Source organism: Ambystoma mexicanum, chromosome 11 (genome assembly GCF_040938575.1).
Source record: "Ambystoma mexicanum isolate Mex_15411 chromosome 11, UKY_AmexF1_1, whole genome shotgun sequence".
Taxonomy (NCBI): domain Eukaryota; kingdom Metazoa; phylum Chordata; class Amphibia; order Caudata; family Ambystomatidae; genus Ambystoma; species Ambystoma mexicanum.
This window is the reverse complement of record NC_090934.1, coordinates 952,501,107-952,518,860: the sequence shown is the minus strand read 5'-3', so window position 1 is coordinate 952,518,860 and position 17,754 is coordinate 952,501,107. Positions and strand designations below refer to the sequence as shown.

General features: G+C 42.8%; 1 protein-coding gene across 6 annotated transcripts in view; it reads right to left on the bottom strand.

Moving 5' to 3' along the window:
* The window catches only part of LOC138503961 (uncharacterized protein C11orf24 homolog), a 606,597-nt gene that overhangs the window by 200,065 nt on the left and 388,778 nt on the right, over window positions 1-17,754 (bottom strand). For 2 of the 6 annotated variants that reach the window (XM_069624102.1, XM_069624101.1), the window contains exon 3: window positions 8,048-8,116. The exons of 3 other annotated variants lie outside the window; for them this stretch is intronic. The gene's annotated coding sequence lies outside the window, so the exon portion shown is untranslated. Of the gene's footprint in view, window positions 1-2,333; window positions 2,402-8,047; window positions 8,117-17,754 lie in introns of all 6 variants that reach the window. One more of the 6 variants, XM_069624100.1, reaches the window with a different exon arrangement.

Below are 17,754 nucleotides of genomic sequence, written 5' to 3'. Positions count from 1 at the left end.
CACCCTTCAGCCCCGCCCACATTGCTCTGATCATTCTCCCCGCACATACAGGGCAGGGGGGGGTCCCCTAGAGTAGATTTTGTCCACTCCAAGCAGTCACTATATATGACTCATAGTTCGCAAGTAACGCGCTACTCGCCCATAGGCCTCAGAGCGCACTCAGAGTGTACTGTTAAAGTTTTAACAGATTAAATGAGCAGCACGGCCAGTGTATAATAATAATAAAAAGCCATATGCTATGGTATTCGCTCCATTACCATATATAGCGATTAAAATTATAGGTACTCACACCACAGGCAAGTATTTCCCTCAAAACCTCACATACTCGCAACCTCACCTTGGAATATCCAGTCACTTCCACGTCCCACCACGGTCAAAAAAATGCACAGTTAGAAAAAGAGTGCAAGGTTCCAGTTAGCACCATGTGGAAAGCCCCGTTAGAGCAGCGAGTCGCAAGTGAGCAGAACAATGATAGATTCGGTATCTGGTCATTGCATCGAATGCAAATAGCATCGAATGCCATACCAGAGAAAAAAAATGCATGAAATGCTTTTTTTTTTTTTAAAGGTAAAGGGTTTAGTTGAATAAAAATGGGTTTTAAAGGTTAAAAAAAGGGGGCTTTGGAGGCCCCCCCCCATAAAATTTTTTTAAAAAAATGCATTAGATGCTTTTTTTTCTCTGGTATGGCATTCAATGCTTTTGCATTCAATGCAATGACTATAAACCATAGATTCCATCATGGCCAGTTAGCAGAATTAGGCCCAATACTGTTCTCCCCTCTTAACGCAAAAGAGTCATATTCCGCTAGGCCCAATTATCACAGCAGTGCCATAATCAATTGTGCTTGCCATTAAAAATGCAGACCCCAAGCCATGTGCTTTCACTGTGGAACTCTCAAGCCCGATCGTTATCGGAATGTGGCATCACATCGCAGCTTGCTCTGCCCATCAAGCTCACATGTGTTCAAATTAATTCAAACAACATTACATAACATTATTACTCGGTTAAGTATATAAAGCGCCTCTATTTAGAAGCAATTCATTACAGCCTGCCAGTGCCGGGATAAACACTGTGCAGGCCCCTAGGCAGTTGAAGTTTCGGGACACCCCCTAGCTCCGAATACGTTTTTTTTTTTAATTTTACCAGCCAACAATTTTAATAAACCAATTTTATTACACAAAACTAAACAATGAATGTTATGAAACAAAAACTTTTTAAAAAATAAACCAACAAAACTTATTCACTTTCCTCAATTTTTGTTGTGGTGAAATCTTTCAGGATATCTTGGAAGTCTACCTTTCGCGAGACGTCGTATTCAGTGGCCATAATGGCAAGTGAGCGACGACAAACAATATTTACGCTTTGCACAAGAAAATGAAAGTCTTTTTGCCAAAAATGAGTAAAGGTGCCTGAACAAGAGATTTGTTCTGTTAAATTAGATAGTGAAGTTAATCAAACTTAAGCATAACTCTCGAAGCTTCTACTAGGATTTGGAGTCGGCGGGAACTCTCGCGACACAACAACTCACAGAAGGCTTTGTTTCTGGAGGTTTTTCGTGCACGCTCTCTGGTGGGATAACATTGAACTAAGTAGTGTGCACGCCGTCACTAGATGGAGATGACCATCACTACTGTACATTGCATTTACGTAGTTTGCACCCGATTATTTTACAAACTGACAGCTGCCAGAATATGAGCTTTTAAGAGACAAACTTATGTGAATCTGATGTCTCTGGTTGTTGTACTTTAAGTAGTTAATGGGTACATTACATTAATACAGTATTTTCTCTATATGGTCTTTAATGTACATTTTTAGTTTCTTTCAGTTGATTAATTTTTTTCTATCTTTTGGAAACAATTTAAGAAAGCTGGATTGTAATTTTCTTTCAAGATCAAATAAATATTATTTCGATCTGTTGTCGTGAGGCCCATAGTCCGGTGCCTACTTTGCCTATACAGTAATCAAGGACTGCAGTCTGCCATTTGTCATTTGTCGTCCCAATATATTATGCATACGTCTTGATCGTTACTATGATCAGGCACAGGTCAACCAATCAACAGCTTGCTGAATTGATCAATAGCCTGCCGTTTGTCTTCCCAATATATAGCGTATACACACACCCGTTATTTACAAAAGTATATTCATATACATGTGTCATCAAGGGTAGCCACCATATTACACTTGTATCATAGGGCCTCATCCTGAGTTGGGTGGTATCCCAGCGGTAATTGCACCGGTATACTGCCCAACGCTATTAGCATTACCACTCTTCCCATCTTCGTACTGCTCATTATGCACACACGCATAATAGCACTTCTCGAATTGTCTCATACCTGGACTTTGGTCCCCCGAGAAGCGTTCAACCTGCAGCGCATTGTGATCCTACCAATGGTGAAAGGCCCTATACAAATGATGCAAAACAATACAATACATCAATCAATCAATACATGGCCAAATTAATCAATAGTCTGTGAACATACATTTCAACCTCCTGACCTTTTTCAAGGCTTTGATTATATAAAATGCAGTTGTTTATCAAATCAGATGCCACTTATGATATATATTCAATAGTACACTTAATTTTATGTTCATCTAGGAAAGAACCCCATGTTGCCATTATAGGAATTGGTTCCAAATTAAACGAAATGCCATATGGATAAAGAAACAACGAAAAAAGACAAGAAGAGGGGGAAAGGGAAATTGAGGAGAAAAGGGACATATGGTGGTCATGTATTAACTGTAGTTATGCCAGTCCACCATTTGCTGCTAGAGTTTCCCTGTTGTACATTAAAGTGTACGCTTCCGTAATTCCAAAAGAAGACTGAAAAAATCCAGCATAAATCTTATTTTACCATCTGACTAAGAATAAACATTTCAATAAAAACCGTTGAAACGTATAAAGTGGCCCTTTGTTCTGTGTCATGCGAACTTGTGTCCGACGAGGCCAGTGGTGTGCCACTACTGCTACCCTCACATAGTGGACGGCCCGACCCACGTATACAACTAGCACAACAGGGTCGAAGCATTTATCAAAGATTAACATACATAGTAGGTAATCTCATATACGCCTACGGATCTGAAGGATGGTCTCTGGGATCTTAGCATGCCTCTTCATTATTGGAGCACTAACCTCTTGTTTATAGCTTATGAGCTTCGTTCTGATTGGTCTTCTTTTTTGCTTATACTATAGGGAAGGTGTAATGTAGTGTTTTAGTTTGCCTTTGTCTCTTACTGTCATTGGTGGTGTGCCTTTTCTGGGCCGCTTCCGGGGGCTGGAAGGGCTGAGCTCATCAGGTCTTCTCACAATAAACAGCTGCAGAATGACGGGACAATACTAGACCACAGCAGGAGTTGTTAGGCATTTTTAAATTTTTCCGCCACGCACCTTCTTCCTTAGCCTGTGAGGGATGTGTCAGGCCAACACAAAGCACCAGGATGTAATCCAAGTCGTCTTTGGGCAGCATCAGAGGAGTGTGGGGAGGGGGCCTAGACTCCACATCCCTCTTGCCTGGACTTCATCAAGTCTCCAAAAAGAAAGCTCTCTGGGCCATAGGTAAGGATGAGGCAGTGGAACATGGCCCCTAAATCACATACATTGTGAAAACCTGGTCTGGGCTTGTTGGGTGACTTTCCTCTTTGAAACCATATATATTTTTAGGGAGGGCGACATAAGGAAGATTAGCTGACTAAAATACTGGCCCTGCCATGGCACAGGGTTTGAATGCTTGGACCCTGCTCCCTGGAATGCTACAGGATAATTAAGGTGTTTGCAGGTGATGCGATTGGGTCCTTTTTCTTTATTTTCTCTTTCTGCCAGATTCTCTCAAGCTTTCTGTCTGTCCTCTTCCATGGAGATGGAAATTGTCTTTATTGCTTATTGAATCAATTTGGGGTTGGAAAGAGTGTGCAGTTCAAATAAACGCCAACTTTTTCTGTCAATCAGGTTGGCATGAGAGGATGGCCTGGGGACAGGAGAAGGGAAGTGACAGGCAGTAAATAAGTAATTTCAACTTAATGGACGAGAACAAGCAGAAAACGGGAGAATTTGACAGACTATGCAACTAGATGAAGATTTGTTAGTGTGCCTCCGACCTACAAAAAATAACAATCGCTGGAGAACAGTACAGTACATTCAGAGAAATCACTTATCTGTGAAATCACAAATCCAATCCAGAGCCCCCCAAAACTTTAAAGGAATAGTCTGCTCAAGAATGCTATTGTCCCAATCGTGCGGGCAAGTGGTTATAACCATACGGTGATCGATCGTAAAAATGTTTCCTATGCATCTTACCTTAGTTTTCCTCACTTTTACACATGCGAAAACAACCTGTTGGGCGCAGCCATCTTGTGCTAATTTTATCTGTGGAGCGATCGCCCCAAGTTCAAGGGCGCTCGCAGCAATAAATCAAAACTCCCGCCCCCGAAGCTGGCATCACTAGATGTGTTCGGCCCTTTCCACAACACCAATGCACGTCAAGTTTCAATGTTCTCTGTCCGCAAAGTTATTGACTGTCTCCATGGAAATGGCAAGACGCCTCTTTACTCAAGAAGTATAAATAGACCCTTCAGACCAGGCAACACTCTAGTTTCTTAGGCAACAGTTTCATTGTATTTAGTTTAGATCCCCATGTGTCTCGTTTCTGCTCGGTTGAGCTGTTTTAGCAGTAAGAAGCCCCTACAAACTGTTACTGTAGCAGAACAGATTTCACTCGTTATTTGCGTTTTGGTTAAATCTTCGTCATACAAAATACAGCCCTACCAGTACGAGCCTGAGTATTCAGAGGAGGAACTGATGGAAAGAAGGCTGCCGAAATGATGGGGAATCAGACAATAGTTTGCAAGATCAATCACCCGAGCATGAGCCGAAGCCGAGTCGCATGGAAGACGTTTCAACGTGGTGTACCTGCAATTGTTGCAAGGTCATGTCAACCGAGGTGGAGAACTGCTGCTCCCGAGAAAACTCTGGATGCTCGGCCTACATAGCTGAAGAAGACACCACTGCTTTGCGTTACAGAGCTGCATGACTTCAGGGCAGCCTGCCTCACAAGTTCCGTGTTGAGGATTATGATGGTCCTTGTGCATGAACTTCGCGGAACAGTTCGGCTGCGCAATCCAAGTAACGAGTAAGTATACTCTAGATCTAATGTAATTTTTACTACCGAGACCATTTGATTATCATGTTTTTCTCCTACTTTCTCCGAATTGTGATCCATCTCCCTGCAGAAATACAGCTCTACCTTCCCCAGTGCCTCGCACAGCAAGCCCACACACACCATCGCCTCCCCTGTCACCTCCGTGCGAGCACTGTTCTTACGAAAGTCCTGCCATGGCGTTGTTACAATTCTGTAGTATCATTACCGAACGAATGTGCTCTGCGGAGAGAGAGACCGTGGCAAGCCGTGTCCCAAGTGTACATTCATCTCGACAAAACTGCCTGTGCCCTCTCAACCCCAACCCTTCCAGTCCAGGGTACCACCAGCCCCGAACACCCAGTTGCTTTCATGCCGATACTTATCTGACCCTCTTCCACTGACCATTCCAGAACACCCACCACAGCCCTAATGACGTGCATCAGTATATTCTCCCAAAAGCAACACAGGTCCACCTATATCATTAGGATTCTAGCAAGGCAGATGGTAGATCAAACCTCTGTGGTGTGTTTTAATTATTTCTTTTAGCATATAGTCGGGACTTGTGCTGTAAGGGTTCCCGTCTTCATTTTCTTTTAGGGCAACTATGCCATCAAATTTTGGATGCACTTTTGGAATCTGCTACACTTATCAGGTTCATTCGATTTAAACATGTACGTTTCTTTTTCTCAGTTGGTATAGGCTGGTGGCCTATCGTTTGTTTACATGGTGGCTTTATGGGAGGCTTGAATACCACAATCAACAAGTAATACCCACCTGTGTCATTCAAGCCATTCGCCACAAATTCCCCTTGACAGCAGACAGTACAGGGGATTTTCTCATACTGTACTTCAACCTCAATTATACAATTTACAGTTTGTTGGTGCCATCAACATCACCCAATTAAAGAAAATACAACTGAGTAAATAAGGATACTTTTTTGAATTTTTCAGTGAGTCAAGAACACGCGCAATCGTCTACGAGTGTCATGCTAGAATGGTTGTTGCCCGGGTGGACTGTGAACGAATGAAGGCACTGGAAATAATTTGCAAAGTGGTCCCATATTACGCATTTTGATCTAGCTCCACCCTTTTGCTATGATATAATGTGAAAATAAAAATACAAAATAGTCAGAGTGCAAAGGCACACCGGGAAATCTCCACAGTACCCAGTAGCCCAGTCCAGCCCTGGTTGGTGCACGTTTGTGCTCACTTCGACCCCATCCATCCCCCTTCCAGTATCAATGGCATTTCACATATATGACTGTACGCGCCCAAAGGGGCTGGGTGGGTGTGACCGCTCAAGTTGTCAAACACCATGTACACTTCAAAGGGATCTTCCGCACAGTGACCGTTGTCCATATGGCTACCCCAGACCCTGTTTCTCCATACTCCCCTCTTCAAAGCCCAAGCCCTGCAATCAAACGTTTGTGTCCCTTCAGCATTCTTCCGGCCTTTTCACACTCACCTCATGCCCATCCACCCACCCTTCCAGTATCAATGGCATTTCACACCTATGATTTTCGTAGGCCTATGCCTGTGCGCTGGAAAGACAGTAGGGTGGGTTCATATGGCAGATGGGAACCATTGGGATGGAGGCAGCGTGGGTGTCTATGAACACGCTATCCGTTCACATACACACCCACTTGTGTAAGCCTTTATAAACACCTTGATATTTACCTTGAGAACAGCTGGGAGATCTACTATGTATATCGTCATCGAGCTTCCTGTTCACAGGATACTTGTTCCTTTGCTTGCTGAATCTGCTCATCTGTTCGCCAAAGTAAGTGTAAGTCAACCAATTACTTCCCTATGTTCATCGAATGTTACTATGAACATTTATGTCGATTTCACCCAAATGTAACCAGGATTTTCATGTTCATGTATCTCAGAAATGTATGCATTAGCGATTAGTTCCGGTATTTTTTTCTTATTAACTACCACAATTCATCACTGTGCGTTGCAGTAGAATGTGCAGTATAACAATTGTATAATAAAGTTGTTGCACAATTCACTGGGCTAGGTTACACAGCTTTTCTGTCTTTATTCCAATTAAACTCTAAAGACAAATCTCTGGTACAAATACCTTTATTCACATTCATCCTGTGTTATTCATGCTAATAGTTCTTATTTCTTTATACAGATCTCACACACTTTAAGAATGCCATCATGTGTGGTTGTCGGTTGCAATACTGCAAGCCACGTCAAAGATCCAGGTACTATCCCGCATGTATTCCCAAAGGATATTGATTTAATAAGAAGATGGCATAGAAATTGCAGTTGTAAAGTGGACGAGATAAATTAGGGCCAAGGAAATCTTGGCTGATGTGAGGTCAATCGATTCCGCGTCTGCACTTCACCCGGGATATGTACGACCATTGAAGGTTCACAAATAAAGGTCTACTGCAAGCTCTTGCTAAACTGCTTCCAAATTCCATCCCAACTCAACTCAATTTCCGCAAGCTGCTGGTGAGGCGAGTAGTGAATGTCGAGTTTGTTTTGTTTGTTGGTATGTAGGACGATGGTCTGCAGTAATAAGTATCATCTTCCATCTGTTTATTTACATCACTGTTCCATCACTCCATTTTCCATAGTCACCACATTCAACACAAGGGTCAAATATTTCATTTTAGTATACTTCATCTTGCCCCGCTTTCTGGAATCTCTAACCAGTAAATGTGATCCTTAATGAAAACTTCCACAGTGCCCCTTAGAAATCATGTTTGGGAAATGTGTTGGTTGACATCTCCTTCATTTAGAGCACATTGATGGAAGAACAGACCCTCGCAAGCGACAAAACCACCGACACGCCTTCTATCCCAATGGAGAGCCCTTCGGACCTGCACAAAGTGAAATGTTATCTCGTTGCATAAGTCCTACATACCAACAAACAAAACAAACTCAAGATTCACTACTCACCTCACCAGCATAAGTCCACCTTTCAAGTACTAATTTTCCTTTTCCATTGTACTATTTTCGGACATTGGGCTGAAAATGAAGGAGCAAGATTCTGCATCAATTTCTTTTCCGGAGTCAACATCAACCTCCTACACATACCAATATTACACTACTCTTTGTATGTGATTGAACTACTTGCATGTGGTATGCTTTCAATGTAAACATATCAAAATGTATTAAGTGCAGAACTGGCTATTTGTACAAAGTGGCAGGTATGGGTTTGTGTACGTGTGCCCCATGGTCTGCATTTCAGTTCAGTATGTACATTCTTCTGCACTGCATTTTTTCAGTTTCATTTCACTTTTTAATCCATATTAAAACAAGTGCTGTATTATAGGAGGAAGGTGGAACTTCGAATATCTCGTCCTCCTTTGAAACAGTTCCACAGCTGGAGGTATTTCTATTCACATTTAATTTTCAAGATTCAAAGTACATCCGACATTGGATATATTTTGAGACATAAATGTATGTAACCGTGCACGGTTTTACACGTTTCCGATTTTGGTAGTAATGTTGCACTCCCCCACTCCCTAATGCAGAACTTTGCAGGGCAACATTGAAATCACTATGTTTTACAGGGTGACCTCGAATCATGAACTTGGATGGATATAAGGTGAAATATGAACAAGTTACGTACACTCGTTTCAAGGTTTTCTCCATACTAATGTTCCATTTGTGTTCCGACACTGATCGTAACAGTATATGGTTCAAAGTCTATGTAAAATACTTCGCTTGGAGGTGCTCTGTCGAATGCAAACTTTTATTGTGCGCTTTGGCTGACATTGTATTTTTTGGTATACTACTCTATTCAAGGAATGTGCTCCAGATGTGGACTTAGAAGAGGTGCATGGAACTGAGGTATACATATAAGAGGTAAAATTGGGCATCACATTGCATTATGAATACTTTTTAATTATGTCGCAATCTTTTCCAGTCTGTGTAGTTGATTTCGATTTGTAGATATATACTTAGGTTTGTTTGCTTTGAAATTTTATTTGCTGTATTAAAACCATATGAAACCTTTTTTTTGCAGCTGGATGTCGCTGTCCACGAAAGCGAAGTCACTCTTTCGAAGCAAATCAAGAAACCAAGGGTAAAGAACGTACCATTTTGTTTTTCACAAGCTTTTGAGCAGATGTTTTAATCTTTCTAGCTTTTTAGTTGCAACATTGTATGTTCTGTATGTGTGCAATACATTCAGCATCTTCTTCCATTTATTCTAGAAGCCCAGAAGTAAGAGGAGTATAAAGATGCAGACATCGCTTGAAACCAAAGATGTTGCTTGCCAAACCGATTTCACATTGGAGCAACTAATATCTCAGGTGCAGCGTGGCACAGTCAACAAGCAGACTAGTGATGCATTGTCCAGTGGCCGGAAAATGAATGGAAGCTTATATGCGACCCTTACAAAGTCAGCCTGGACCATTGCTACTTTGTGGCAGGTCGAACACATGAAAATGAAGAAAGTGATAATGCATTGCAACTGCTTTCTGACCCCGTCACACAATCTACACCTGCTAAAAATGCTCTACCAAAAAAAACATTCAAAGTTAGATGTGTCTCCAATTCATGTTGAATTATCACGTCATGAACGGACAGAGGTTGAAACTTCAACGAAATTGACCGATGATCTTGCACAAGATCTAGATTTCAGTTCTTGAGCATTTGTCCACCACCGTCGACTCACAAAAATCAGTACTGCAGGACGATTGGCTACTAAAAGGAGCAAACGTTCATTGTGTACGACAGCTCCCTGACATATTGTACACATGCTCAAATATGTACATACCATTGGGGCCAAGGTATGCGAGGAGCCATTGGTGAATGTGTCTCGCGTATTACAAGGCACCAACCTGAAAATCCATGTATCCTGTGTCCACCTCCATAATACATTTACATGGTCTGCTCAACTGATGCTCGGCAAAGTGCCAGCTGGGAATCTACTTTGTTCAGCATCTTTACTGTTAAGCGGATCGACTTTCAGCAAGATTTCCAGTTTTTGTCAGTATGTGGGTCTTGCGTTCCTTGCTAAAACTCAATACGACAAATCCCAAAAGGGAATTCTTATTCCCTGCTATTAGCCATGCTTGGAATGTTGAACAGATGTCAATGCACAGTACATTCTACCTATTACCCATTGACTATGACCTTGCATATATGAATCATTGCCGCCATTCAACTTGTGCCTAGCACCTTGTATATGTATATTAATTCTGACCACGCAACTGTTTTGTAGCTGCCGCCATGTAGGATGTGGTTGGCACCATGCTCTTGCTTACCGATTTTGACCTTGCAACCTTATGTAGCTGCCGCCATTCAAGATGTGGCTGGCACCATATACCTACTAAACCAATCTAAGTACCCAATGTGAAGCACTTATTGTAACTTTATGAAGCAACATCTTTGTATGCCTTCAAACGCACATATGTAACTAAGAAAGCCTTCTTAACAGCGCCACGATGCCCGAGGGCAGTTGGCGTTTTACAAATACAAATAAATAAATTCTCTGGCAAACGTTTCTGGCTAGCTGAATGTTCATCGTCTGTTGCCATGGAGAAACATAGCTTCATTAAATCCATTCAACTTCTGCAATTGAGGGGAACGGAAATAGACGTGATAGCCACCGACAGGCACATTTCGATAGCAAAGGCCATGCGAGAGCAGTTTCCACACATTCGGCATCAATTTGATGTATGGCACGTTGCTAAATCAATCAATGAAGAAATGACGGCTGATGGGAAAAAGAAGGGTTCGGAAACCCTTATAAAATGGTGTCAGTCCATCAGCAACCATCTTTGATGGAGCTCCAAGGCTTGTGATGGATCTGTGGAAATTCTACTTGAGAAATGGCGTTCATTGATGCACCATTGTACCAATGTACACGTATGGACAGAAAACCAAAATGTCCATGATTGTGCACATGGACCGTTTTTGAGGGAGGATGAACAGAAGAAGAAGTGGTTGGTGCCATGTTCACCTCCACACAAAGCACTTGAAAAGATTGTGTACGATAAAACGCTTTCTAGAGACCTGAAGGGACTCACCGATTTCTGGCTCACTGGAGATTTGGCAATGTTCCATAATATGTGCCTAAAGTACAGGCCCAAAAGGGTGCAATTCGGCATAGACGGTATGGAGGTGAGAACGAGATTAGCCATACTTGCCCATAACAATAACGTTGGTAGGGATCAAGCGAGAACTTCAGGAAAATTGGGGGTGCCACGTTACTACAAAGCCTTTACAAAACAAAGCAAACAATGGGTGGTCAGGGCAATATACGAGGAAATGGATTTTGAATTTGTCAAAGATCTGTCATTGACTGTGTTGGACATGCATCCTCATGGACTGGAAGCTGATTTTGTTTCCAGGGCCCATACAATGCCACAAAACATTGCAAACAAGCCTTGTCCTCCAAAATATGAACTTGTCGAAAGGCGTAGTTTTAGATTCAAATGATTTGTAGCTCTCTGTAAAACGCCTTCACGTGGGCATCTGGAGGCGTTATCAATGCCAAAAAATAAAATTTGAATTAAAAAGAAACTGTAATTGAATATTACACCCCTTGGTCAAACTCTCCTACATTAAATGTGATATCCTGCATTAGAGTGATTGGTTTATACAGTGCACAGTATTTGAGCATCAGTATATCATACAAATATAAAGTCCAGTTCATTCCAACGTGTGAATTTTTACAGAAAAAAAAACTCACGAAAGTTCTTAGAACAGAGTGAATGTTGGTGCCTTTGGAAAGACCTAGACAGAACCAGTGCTCTTGACACAGTGAGCATCAGAATGAAGGTGAGATCATTGGAGGCACATCGCTCCCGGATAGCAGAAAGACAGTTCCAGCCATTCGATGTTGGTTTTGTTATCCTTTGCCATCCAGCAGAGACAGTTTTAATAGGAGGGCAAACAGGGCACTTGTCATGTTTGGTAATGTGATCAATTTAATCTTGTATTGCCTACCCTCTCGAAATTGCCAGTTCCTAAACCTTTCAAAATTGTCAGCCCTTCAGAGAGATTTCCTTCTCAGGGTATGACCTTCAAAGCAGCCTCTTTCATGGTTTCACTGGCTATTGTGTTGCTTCCACTATAATAGCTAGCATTGATATATATTGCACACCCAAGACACTTTACTCTGATCTCTAATGGCAACACTATTTGAAAACCATGTCCCACTTATAATCTCAGACTGTCTGGATACAGACATCTTCCTGGTAGCTTCGAATCTGCATCCACTTTCCATGCTATCGTATGTGTAGCTTTCTCCTTCCTACCAATTGGTCTCCTCTATCCATGCTTGAGCATGTTTGCGTTCTGGGAGGCATCAACATACACAATTCATGAATGTAGACACGTTAATGCAGTGTAACATATCTTTAGATTGATGTTTCACGCTGTCCTTCCTGTTCTGAAACACTGTCCCGCTTCAATGCCTTTTTTTCCGGCATTGTCGAAATCGAAAGCTAAACGTCTGCCTTTGAATAGGACAAGTGCCTTATTGTAATTTCGCCTTGAACGCTAGGCAGCAATTGCTCGAAGGACATAAGTTGTCGGGAATAGACAAGTTAGTGTGAAAGTGTGTGATGCATCGTACAAAGCGGTTGCTCGTGGAAACAATCTAACCATGGAATTTCCAGAAATAATGTAAGTTCAAGTTTACATAACATTTCTATTGGGATTAAAAACGAGTAGAGTGTGGTGCTGTATGCATAATAGAGAGAATGGAGTAAACGTTGTGCATGTGCACTGTGATTGCTTTTCGAACAGTAATCTTGCAAGTTTCGTTACAATGACATCTGTACAGGCTTCAAGCTGAATGGTTGCTATGTTTGTTCTTTGTTTTCTCCATGTGGTTCTCCACCCCATTGGGAGCTATACCTACTACACAGCCCTCCAATTGTACGCAACTCGTGGTCTCAAGTAGTACACCTTGTTTTCATTTGTGTGTTAAATATTGGTTGTGTTGTGCTTACGATTAGGTTTCGAACAGTTATGAGTTATACAGTAACTTGTTATATTAAAATAAAGAACGGCTACATAAATTTATTTTTATTGTGTTTTGTTCGCAGATACTTTGTACCATACTGCCTGTGCTATAGCTTCCAGTTGCCAGCAGATGGCTTCTGGAATCAACACTGGAGGATTATCATAAGCAGTGTTTTTTCGATCAGCGTTATGTGGGATTATATGACCCTATATGTCCATTTGCGTTTCCGGCTATAAGGAGCAACATGTCGGCATTCGTGATGTAAGAACGCTGAGAAGCAAGAGCTTTCGGCTTTGAAACTGCAAAAAAAGACATGTCTTCTCCCACACGGAGCACCAAGGGCGGTCATTGAATTGTTTTGCTGATGTGTCATATGGCAAGACAAGGACCCAAAAGGACAAAGAACATGGAGCGTTCATCGTAATATGCGTAGCTCGAGAGTCATGCAATCGTCGTCAGCTCTAACTTACCTGCAAAATTTAAAAATCGTTAGTTTCCTGGAGTTTATCATTTCTTGTGAACATTCTTAGAAAAATAAAAGCACTTGCAACATTGCAGACTATTGTTGATGTATTACTGAAATATTCTATACGCAAATGATATTTAGGGCAAGACGGAGAAGGTACACTCTGTGTCAAGATGTCTGTGTTTATCTTGTGTTTATCTTCCTGTTTCTGCGGGCGTGGGTGATGCCGTGGCACGTTGGGCTACGCTGGCCACGAACGTAATGAAAATAGGTGGAGCAGATCATTGGGACAAGTGATGTCTGCTTCGGGTATGGGTGTTTTGATTTATTGCCACGAGCGCACTTGAACTTAGGGTGATCGATCCACAGATAAGATTAGCACAAGATGGCCGCACACCACACGTTGTTTTCGCATGTGTAAAAGTGAGAAAAACTAAGGTAAGATGCAAAGGAATCATTTTTATGATCGATCACCGTATGGTTATAATGTCTTGCCTGAACGATCGGGACAATAACATTATTTAGCGCACTATTCCTTTAAAGATGACTTAGCCTCAATTTTCTTGATTAAGAAAGCTGCCATCAAAAATGTAGTCACTGCTTGTCACACGCTGTCGGAGGCGAGAAATTCTCACAACCACCTCCAAATTGAAAGCATCGGGCACTCCACATAACCCATGCCTATTAATGTTCTTGACATGGCTAATAAACCCAATGGGTCTGGCTTCTGTTTCCCTATGTAATGCCTCTCACATTAGACCTACATCCCCTTGGATTTCAGAAAAAGCAACTATTTACACCATTGTAAAAACACCTAACACGGATTCATCTGAGTTAGCCAACTACCATCCAATAACTAACCTCTTTAAGGCGACTAAAATCATAGAAAAAGTGGCAGTCTCACACCTCCAAAAATACTTGCAAGAAACAAAGCAATTACACAATCTGCAAACTGGCTTTAGATCACATGTGGCAGAAAAACCACTAATTATTCAAAACGGTTTTCCTCAGATGTTAGACACTAACAAGCTGACAGTCTTGAATCGATCTGATTGGTCAACAGCCTCCAGTGTCGTGGATCAAAACATCCTTCAAGACCACCTCCATATGGGGGGATAAGCACTGCAGTATTTTGATTCCTGCTTGAGAGCTCCTCCCAGTTTAAATTGGGGCAGTTCATTTCTGAACCCACTTTACGTCCTTGTAGCTTACCATAGGGTTCACCACTATCCCCATGGCTACCCAATATCTATTTGAAACGTCTCACATCTCTAATAATAATAATCATAATTGGTTATTTATAACGCGCTTAATACCCAGAGGTTTCTAAGCGCGGACCTGGGGAATCGAACTCGTGTTGCTCCTCCATGCTTATGATGCCCAGATCCTTATTAATCTAAATACTGGCACTACCCTACCCAATTCCACCATTCAGAACATACCCTCATCTCTGATGAAAGGAGAGCAGCCTTTAAGAAAAATATGGAAAATTTGTATTCAAGCCCAAGAACTGCCAGCCACTTCCACTTTCCCTACACCCTGGCACTTGGCCCTCCTCTCATGCTAACCCCACTAGCAAAAGTAACCTGTGGGTTTTGCTCAACTCTGCACCCTCTTCTGAACCCCAATTTAATGAAATAATCAAAAAAAGCCAATTTCCAATTCCACCTTTTTTTTCATAACATTTATTCAGTTTTACAAAAGAGCATTACAGTAAGCATAACAGCAATCATAAAGCAGCAATTGGTGGATGTGATAGAGCGATAATATCTCTCCAGGGGGATCGGAGTGGGAAGGACCAGTGTGATAGAGTGAGCACTGTTGTTCATTGTCTGTTCTCAGCCGCCAAGTGGACAGCGGGGTGATGTGGCGCTACGGTGTGAGGAAGTGTTTCAGTAAAACGGGCTGCTTTGAAGCCATCTGGTCAGTGGAGGGCGCTTGGTGAGAGCCGGGAATTTGGCAGCGTAGTCCATAAATGGGTCCCATATTTTTAGTGCTCTACTCAGAGACCCTGCTCGGATCGCGGTGAATTTTTCGGCCACTGCTATGTCCAAGCATTTCACCCACCAGAGTGCCACAGATGGGCCTTCCTGATTTTTCCAAACCCGGGCCAGTGCTATTTTTGCTGCTAGGAGTAGATGTGTCCATAGCCTGGGGATTTGGCCCGAGATTGGGAATGCTCCATCACCGATAGATGGGCACCCCCGCCAGCAGGTCCCTGGAATGTTTGGGTTGGCCTTATTGATTTGAGCGTGGGTTGTGTAGTACCTGTAGCATAGTTTGTAGCCCCCCTTTGTAGCCCCCTTCTCTATATGTGATGCATTGTGAACTTTTCTGCAGCCTGGCCCACATTTTTCCCCATTCCTCTACTTCAATTTCTTGATTTCTTGACCCAGGTCTTTTTCTCATTGAAGCATATATCTTTCCTTTTTAGATGGGTCTGCCCTGTCGAGGAGACGGTACAGGGTCGAAATCCTGCCTTTGCTTGTGGGGGTCGTTAAGGATAATTCTAAAGCTGTTAAGTCTCTGGTGCATTTCTCCCTAGTCACTCTGTGGGACATCCAGTGTCGTTTTTGTGCATAGTGGAATCTTTCCCGCTCGTCGATCCCGAATTTTGCTTTACACCTTTCGAATGAGATGGGTGCATCTGCTTCCAGGAAGTCGCTGGTCTTTCGTAGGCCGCCTTCGATCCATGGTCAAAACACTGCGGTGTAGGCCTGGAGAGAATTCAGGGTTATTCCACATCGGAGTTAGGGGGCCCAATGGACCGCGGATACCCCACTTTCGGGCTGCTTCTTTCCAGCAGTGGACCGTTGTCAGCGTTGCCAGCAGGGGTCCACTGTTTGTGGTTTTATAAATGGAATATGTGGGAGATCTGAGGTCGCCGCTGGACTCCAGTATTCCTCAAGTTGTGCCCATTTCGGGGCATCCGACTCGTGGGCCCATGTGAAAGCATGAGACAGTTGCGCTGCTAGTGTGTATCTAGCTAGGTCTGGGACTCCCAATCCTCCCTGTGGTATCCCCCTCAACATTATTTGTTTGGCGATACGAGGTTCCCCCCCAGACGAAAGCTTGGATTTGCTTTTGTAATGTTGCCAGGGCAGGGCCTGGGATATTGACTGGGCGTGCCGTACATTGGTACAACCATCTGTGGATCAGATTCATCTTGATGGCTGTGATTCTGCCAAACCAGGATATTTCCTGGGGTTTCCACCTTTTAAGATCCTTCTGGAGATCTCTCATTATTTGTGGGAAGTTGCTCGAGTACAAGCGCCGTGGGTCACTAGGGATGTGAACCCCGAGGTAGTCAATTGGGCCAGTCGACCATGGGATTGGCATTAAAGGGCTGAGAGTGTGTTTTTCTTGCTTAAAGAGATTAACCCCCAGGGCTGCGGATTTAGACAGGTTTACCGTGAATCCCAACATGGCCCCAAATTCTGAGAGCTCCGTCCACAGGGCCTCTAGGGAGGTTGCTAGGTTTGTAGCGGTTATTAGGACATCGTCCGCATATAGTGCTATTTTATACTCGTGACCTCCCATGGATAACCCACTTATTTTGGCATTTTGCCTGATTCGCGCAGCGAAAGGCTCCATAGATGGGGTGAAATTAGAGGAGAGAGTGGACACCCCTGTCTAGTCTCTCTGGAAATGTGAATTTTGCTGGATCTAGTGCCGTTGACCCGTAGCTGTGTGGTAGAAGATTGATAATTTGCCATTACCCATGTGATAAAATTAGGGCCAAATCCCAGATGCTTCAAGACTGCCTGGATATACCCCCAGTCGACCAGGTCAAAAGCTTTGTGTGCATCTAAGGATATGGCTGCCATTCCTACCTTTAGTTTATGGGCGCTTTCGATGATGTTAATTGTCCTTCTGATGTTGTCATGGGTCCCTCGTCCAGGGATAAAGCCTGTTTGGTCTTGATCAATTAAGGTTGGTAGGGTAGGTCCCAGTCTATTGGCAAGAACCTTTGCAAAGATCTTTACGTCGTTGTTCAGTAGCAATAAAGGCCTGTAGGAAGCAGCTAGTTTGGGGTCTTTTCCAGGTTTGTGTAGCAGGACTGAGATTCTGCCATTGATTCCGTTATTGATTTTGAGGCGAGAAAGGAGTTGAACAAGACCGTCATTTGAGGAGCTAGTATTCTGGCAAATGTTTTGTAAAAGTTTGCAGATAAACCGTCAGGGCCTGGGGCTGCGGTTTTAAGAGATTTAA